Consider the following 7,860-nt stretch of genomic DNA (forward strand, 5'->3'; position numbering starts at 1 on the left):
GTAAGAGATGAACAGGAAGGAGAACAGGGACAGTGAGATACAGAATAGAAAAAATTCATAGCAACACGTAGCAACAGTGAGCAAGACAAGGGGATAGAGAGAGGAAGGGAAGAAGGGAGGGAGGACAGACACAGGGAGGCAGGGACACAGAGCGGCATGTACAGGTGCAAAGAGGAAAAGAACATCAGGGAACAGGACAGAAAAAGAGATGGATTCAGATCAGGACAAAAAGATGGAAAAGGGAAAAACAACAATGGGCTGCAGGACAGAGACAGAGGATAACAAAAGGAAGGAGAAGGAGCAGGCCAAAGGCGCAGAGAGAGAAAAAAAAGCAGGGGGTGGTAGAACAAGATGGATGAAGGGAGAGAGGAAAAGGGAGCAGGACAGAAGAACAGTGAAAAGAGAACAGGTACAGGGAAGAACAAAAAAAGAAAAATCACAGCAGCACGCAAAAGAGAGAGGGCCAGGGAAGGGGCAGGGAGGGACCAGGGCACAGACAAGGGGTGACAGGTCCCTGAGGGGCCGGGGCTCACCACAGCTCTCACTCTCAGTGCTGCTGGGAGAATTGGCCAGTTCAGATGCTTCTTCCTCCTTCTCTCCTCCCTTCCTCTTCTGTAACTCCAGTCACTCAGCTGTCCACCTAAAAGAATACGTGGATGTCTTACAGCTCTTACGAGACAAGGTTTCCTAGACACGTAGCCTCGCTTGCTCGCGCACTACGCGGCTGTACCACGCTTTGGGTTATGCCTACAGGCCCTGTGGTGCACACTGGTGGTCTGGCCTGCGGTGCGCTACACAGAGAGATCCCTTCCCACCCGGAAAGGCAGGCTCTCTCTTGCCTGCAGCGGGAGGCAGCGGTCAGCCAGATGGCCTTCCGTTTCTTCTTCTTTACCTTTCTCCAGCTTCTCCGGCTTCAGCCGCAGCAGCTCCTGTCCGCAGCCAGTAAGCGCTCCTCCTGTCCCTTTTCGCCCCCACACCACGAGGAGAGCGAGGTCAGGCAGAGACAACCCACGCAAGCCTGAGGCAGGTGCTGTCAGCAGCATCCCCACGGGAGGAATGGACAACCGCGTCCTCAGCGCGGCCTCTGGGACAGGGAAAGAAGAAGCGGCGACCGTTATTACCATAGGTCGCCCCTGGCCGAAGCCCTTCCTTCTGCAGGGGCTTCTGGAGACGCTGCTCCTTCCCCGCACTGCTGGTAACGGCACCCGCATTAAGAGAGAATCCAGCCCACTTGAGAGCCAGCTTGTGGTCTTCACAACAGGGCTTGGGGGCAATCTCGTGCTATGGGACAGGCTTCAGGGGAGGTGCTGGAGCAGGGGGCAGCTGCACGGGGTGAGCAGGGCCAGGAGAGGCTCAGGGGGAGCTCTGGCGAGTCGGGGAGGCGCCCCGCCTCTGCGCCTAGGGGATATCCGCCTCCTTCCTCTCTTCCCTTCTATCAGCTTTTAGGTAACTCCCTGGGGCTGCCCTGGCCCAGCTCGCCTGCAGCAGACCAAGAGCCTGCTGCAGCGGGCAGGTTGAAGCTTCCTGTCCCACCACCCCCGGGCAGCCAGCAGGCAGGAGACACCCCTGCACACTCAAAGGAGCTCGCTCGCCTCCCTGGTGCTCCTGGCCCTCACCCACCACCGCCAATCGCGCCCGGCACGCCACCACGCTGTGGTAACAGCGAAGAAGGTGGCGTCGGCGGCAGCAGCGAGCACCCAGTGCACAGCGCTTGCCCAGGGGCGGCGGCAGCGCTGCCGTCTGCGTTTTGGGCGCCAAGCACCTGCCGACAGCGCGCCCGTGGGGCGGAAGCGGCGTTTCCTTACCGGCAGGCAGCAACGATCGCAGCGGCATGACTCCACAGGCACCGCAGTATCACACTGCCGTTACCGGTGCTGGCAGCATGGATCATGTGGGCTGCACTGCGCCTGCGCAGATCCCGGGCGGCAGCACTGAGAGTCCGGAGGCGCGCCGCTTCTTGGGGAGTAGCCATAGCTGGAAGCCCGCAGAAAACCACAGAAAACCTGCAACAAAACTGCACCTCGTGCCGCAGGGGCCACAGCGGTAGCAACGACTACGGTGCACCGAAAGTGCCCGAGAGCAGTCCGGCTTCCAGGCAGCCACGTCCATATAAACTACACCTCCCGGCATGCCCCGGGGAACGAACATGGCCAACCGGAAGCCCCGTGCAGCAATCCATGCTTTCTGAGCCTGCGGGGACACCGTTCCCCTTGCCGCCGACGTACCCGGAAGCCCTGCCGAGACCCCCCGCGGCTCCGGGTACCCCCACCGCCGGCAACGACCCAGGGCAGCGCCAACCTGCCCGGCTCGGGGCAGCCCCTCCCGCTCGGCTCCGGCCAGGGGCAGTGCAGAAAGTACCTCGCCTTTCTCTGTGCCAGGTCCCCAGGGAACAGGGTCTCGGTCAGACTGGAGCATGCAGCAGCCTCCGGTCGTCCCAGCCCCTCGCCCGTCCAGAAAGCGCCTGCCTGTAGCAGCGGCAGAACCGCTGCTGCCCAGGGGGGAAAGGAACGGCTCGGGGTGAAGCTCCCCAGGCTGCCCGTGGCCCGTGCGGAGCTGGGGGTCCAGAAGCAAAGGGGTTAGGGGAGGGGTGGAGCAGGGGAGCGGGGGCGTGAGACTGGAGGGCAGGGGACGCGGGGGGCACGGCCCAGGGAAAAAAAAAAAAACAAACCCGCACGGGGGGGAAAAACCTTGTGTGGGGGGACGTTCGGGTGGAGAGCACTCGGGAGGGCGGAGAGACACGCAGAGGAGGACAGGGGGGAGGAGATGGACACGGACGGACGGCGGCTATGTGTGGGTACAAAGGTGCACGGGGGGACACGGGTGGGGATGACCTACACCAGGGGGTCCACCCGGCATAATCCACAGCAGATAACTCACCTGGGATAACCCGCAACGGATATTCCGCTCCGGAGAAGGAATCCACGCCAGATAATCCCCAGCAATGCCCCTCAAACCGCCCGCGGTTCACCCCAGATTTGGCCCAAATTGGCGCCGGTTTTTCGTTTGGGGTTTTTTTGTTTGTTGTTGTTTTTTGTTTTTTCTTTTACATCATACAAAACTTGGGGGTTTCTGCTTTTCCAAAATATTCAGTTCTGGGGTTTTCCGGCGCTTTTCCACATCATAACAATGGGTCATTTTTGGTTTTCTGCGTTAAAATGCGGGGGGGCGTGGGGGGTGTGAGTGTGTGCGTGTGCGGTGTGGTGTGTTTGTGCTTGCTTTCCAGCTGCACAAATCCAGGCGGATTCAGCTTTCCTGGGAGCCCCAAACTGTGTTGCTCTTGGATATTGGATATTTTGCTCTTGGACTTGCATATTTTGACACTTTGATATCTTCGACTTCTCTCTTTAGACTTCGGTATCTACTTACAATCCTACCTCTTTAGACTTAGTTATCTGTTTACACTTCCATAGAACCTTTACTTCGATTACACGGGATACCTACTTAGGCTTACTCGGTGACACAGGGTAAGCGTAGGTACCTCTACCTATCCAGACTGACTTCTGGTTTAAATTCCTTCACCTACATCATCTCTTTTTGCATTTTAAACTCCTTTATTTCTTAACATAGAGACAAGTTCTTTTTTATTTTAAAACCCTATCTATCTCCATTGAGATTTTTTAATAATTTCTATAACATAGCAGGTACAGGTTTGTATTTTGAAATCCTTTTACATATATATATATACACACACATAAAAACGAATATTATTTTTCAATATATATATATAAAGGCGAGAGATTTTTCTCTACTGCAATGCCTCGCACCCGTATTTCCAGTTCTTCACATGGTTAATCACACACACACACGAGTTTTCAGGCATTTTGGGACTGTGACCCCCCTTCTCTGGGGGGAAACCTCCCCGTGACACCTTCATCCCCCACTCACCTGCTCCTCTGTTTCATCATCACGCCCCCGCCCCCCGTGACGTTGGGGGGCCCCAAATGACATCATCACCCCCCAGGCCCCTCCACACTTTTTAATCACCCCCCCCAAAAAGGCACAGAACAAGGAAAACAGCTACTTTAATAATGCCATTTACATATGTAGGCGCCCCCCCAAAAAGGGGAGCTCCGCCAGAAAAATAAAATGGGGGCAGCCCCCCCAAACGGCTGCAGCCCCCCCCGGCCCCCGTCCCGCAAGCCGGCGGCTGCCCCACGCCGCGGGGGGAGCCTGCCGGGGGACGGTGCCGCACCTCTCGCTCAGGCTCTGCTCTGCCGTGCTCCCCCTCCGTTCCCGCGCTGGGACGGGCTCCCCGGGGCAACGAACCTCCCCGCTCCCTCTTGGCCCGGGACTCGCCCCACCACGCAGCCCTCGCTGCCGCACCCGCGGGGCACCCGCCGGAGACAGAGCCGGGAGCCTCCAGGCACGGGGCCGGCCCCTTACCCTCGGGACGCTTCACGACAGGCAGGCCAACCTGGGCCGGGGGGTACCTAGCGAGCATCACGAGACGCTTGCAACAAGACACCTGAAAAACAAAAAGCCCAAGCGATATTTCAGCATGTGAAAAAAATAGCACAGCAGTGAGTAGAGGAATTCAGTCAGAGCAAGGGAGAGGAGAGCAGTTGAGCTCAAGGAGGATTCGAGGTAAGCAGGTCAGCTCCAAATACAAGACATCCTTTAAAAGTTAGAGCGACCTGAACGCTTCCCATCAGCATTAAGACTAACCGGTACGATTCCGAACACGTTCTTCGCATACAAGCACACGCTCTTGCCGGCGTTGGAAAACGTCTCACCCCTTCCTTACGGCACGGCTGCAGGGAGACGACCCTGCGAGGCTGCAGGACGAGGGCGTACCGCAATCAGAATCTACGCTTACAGGTCCGCCGCAACAGCTACGGCCCTCGCAGCTGCTGCTGCACATCTTGCTGGCTCGGTCGACAAAGCTGGAAGCGAAGCGTAACGCTTTCGAGAGGAAAAGGAAAAGCAAAGGACAAATCGCAGCAATTCGCTTCATACTAAAAAAGCTGTGCGTGTGTTTATAAACATCCAATAAAAATACTTCTGCTGGAGAAGGACTGGATTTTCCTTTGGCGTTAATTTAACTTGCACAGCTGTGAATCGATACCAGTAGATTATCTGTCTCCAAGATACGCAGTCATCATTTGACCAGGGGTTTTTTGCGCCTTACGTCATTAGGAGCGACATCTGGCCAGCCGCGCCGCCCAAGAGAGATGCTGCTGAACTGCCAGGGAAACGCACCCTTGAAAGCCAGACAGAAAGTACTTCAGAGCACTCCGTCAAAAGAGCGGGGGGGAAAACACCCCGTAACGTTCAGTTGCCTCTCCTGGTCAACGTTCAGAACAAATACCTAACTGCTTAAACACACCTAAGCAATTGTACGCCACAGCTAGTTGGCAGTTACAGCTGAAACAACGCAAGGCAGTTTGTAGATCCAATTTTAACTTTTTTTTCCTAAAGTTACATCTAGGAGAGAAAAATCCGTGACAGAAGAGATCCCCCATACGGTTTTACTTTGGGGGCAGAATCCAATCCCCGGGGCTGCAACGCGTAAGGCTACCAAAAAGGACCGGCAGATTTGCTAACGCTTTTGGCTGCGCCGAAGCATGCAGAGGAACGCGTGTTGATGACATCTCGGCTGTTGCAACTGAGAACCAGCGATGCCATCAACTTCTGGAAGACGTGCTGTGCTCGGGTCTTTGGAAGCAAACGGACTTTTTTTTTTTTTTCTTTTTTTTTTTTTTTTTTTTAAGAGAGTGGAAAGTCTTGCTGCTGCTGACTTCCACTGCCAAGCACATCATCTCTGAAGATCCCCACTCTGATGGGGAGCTCATAAAACACAACTTCTTTGAATGAGAAAGATTTCCATTCTGGAAAATCTCTTTCCAGCTGAAGTAAGAAATCACACGCTGTAGGTTAAGAAAAAAGGATGCTGCCGAAGCAGTAACTCACCGAAACCACGTCAGGACTCGCTGTCGCTACTTACAAGGCTGGCAATGCTTCTCGGGAAAGCGACGCCGATTCCTCCTCTTTTGCCCACGTCTCTCCTTGGACCTTGATCGCTTTTAGTACGGACGCTAGTATCGCAGTAAGCTTTTCGAGACCTACTGTAAGATATTTTAAAAACTTATTGACTGAAAAAGCACACAGCTTTTATGACAAAAACAAAGCCTGTTTCTTCCGAACGCCTGAACTCTCACAAACATTGTCTTTCCTCTTTTAGGATAAAATTGTTTTCCCGATATCCTTTCCTAGTAAGCGCACAGAAACACAAGATTGCGCTTTCGGGAAGGCAAAATAAAGGGAGGGAAGCCGATTCTGCACAGGCGTTAACACGCTCCAGCGCAGACCTTCTTTGACTTTTAGTATCTGCGTTAAAACAGTTCCTAGAAAAACTACAGAAGGAAGGAGAGCCGGCACATTCTTGACGTTAACTTTGAAGTCCGTACTACAAGCGCCTTAGGAAAAACGCGGACACGCATCGCGGACGTACCTTGTACTCGCAGACCGCTATGGAGCCTTTCCGTCCGTCTTGCACTTTCACGGCAGAAGAAAGGGCGACCACGGTGAAACGGCGGCAGCTGACACTCTGCTGAGAGAGGAAAAAAAAAAAACCCGTAGCATAAAGCTGGGTAGGAGTCCCAAGCTTCCTGGTTTTGTGAAGTTTTGCAAAGACTACAACCGAGGGAAGGAAAAAATAGCCGTTTGGAACATATTGCCAAACAACATTTGGCCGTAAAACTCGGATGCGTTTGACGCGCGCCCATTTTTTGGGAACTTGCTATTTGCTTCCCGTTATCGTTGTTCTTCCTTCAGAACCTCTGCTTGTAGCCAACTTGATTTGCTACCGGTTCAAGCGCTTCCCTTCCCGGTATTACTGGCACACGGACCCAGGCAAGTCACTGAACCGCTCTTCTGAACTTCTCCAAACGACAATTACAGCCACGAAAGAGGAGTTCAAGAGAGGAAAAGGAGAGGTCGGGCAGCAAAAGAGCTCTGCAGGCTGCCACCAGTCAACACTGCGCTCTTTTTTTTCTTTTAAATCCACCCCCCCCGCCCCCAAATACAAACAAAAACAACCCCCACGACCTTGTATTTTTTGCCTTTGGGAGCTCATCCCTGTCTCAGCACGAAGCGCAGACGACCCGTATCCCGATTTGCACGTGACGAATTCGTGTTCGGAAGAAATAGGCCAGATCCGTAAGACTGGTGTTATTTTGCGGGTTTTAACAATCGCAACGCAATCGCATCGACCGACGCGTTTGTGACAAAACTCATTAACTTCTAAACGTAGCACCTCCTTGGGTAAAAAAACGTGTTTGAGACTGAAAACAAAATGATGATTCAGAGCTCCCGCTCCTGATGGAGCCGTGGGGGAAGGAAGGAAAGTGAAGACAAACAGCAGCAACATCAAGTGAAATTCGCCTCCAATTCCGAGCACGTGCCTAAGAGACTCTGCAAGTCCACACCTCAATCCTAGGAGCGACTAGCCCTTTTCTGGAAGGACAAACTTCCTTACTTCAAAGTCCTAGACCGAAGGCTCCACGGAACAGAACGTGGACCGAGCCACAGGACACCGTGCCATCCACGCCCGAACGGCAGAGAAAAATCACGGAAAACTAAACTTAAGTATCAGTTCCCATCGAGCTTCATTCCTTACGTTTCCACTGGCACCTAGGTGCTCAAAAATGAACTCTACTGACACCGCGTATTACTAACAATTGACTTCTGCGTATCAAAACAAAAGGCTATTTCCAGCTCGCCCATCCAATTAGCACGACCAACCAGAAGTGAAACACCGGAGCCTAAAGAAGGGAACAGGCAGCTCTTCATTTCTCCTAGAGCAAAGTCTGTTCTTTTGCCTGGAAGGCAAACATCCGTAACGCCCAAGGGAGCACTGCA

At 53.7% G+C, this 7,860-nt stretch overlaps 1 long non-coding RNA gene across 1 annotated transcript; it reads right to left on the reverse strand.

Moving 5' to 3' along the window:
• Nucleotides 1-591: 591 nt before the first annotated feature.
• On the reverse strand, nucleotides 592-2,060 carry LOC309603708. The gene is made up of 3 exons (XR_014230803.1): nucleotides 1,806-2,060; nucleotides 893-1,084; nucleotides 592-640 (listed from the first exon to the last, which is right to left on the reverse strand). It is a non-coding gene; the product is annotated as an uncharacterized lncRNA (long non-coding RNA).
• Between the last annotated feature and the right edge of the window lie 5,800 nt (nucleotides 2,061-7,860).

The sequence above is a fragment of the Platalea leucorodia genome (genome assembly GCF_965183815.1).
Source record: "Platalea leucorodia genome assembly, contig: HAP1_HAP1_SCAFFOLD_179, whole genome shotgun sequence".
Taxonomy (NCBI): Eukaryota; Metazoa; Chordata; class Aves; order Pelecaniformes; family Threskiornithidae; genus Platalea; species Platalea leucorodia.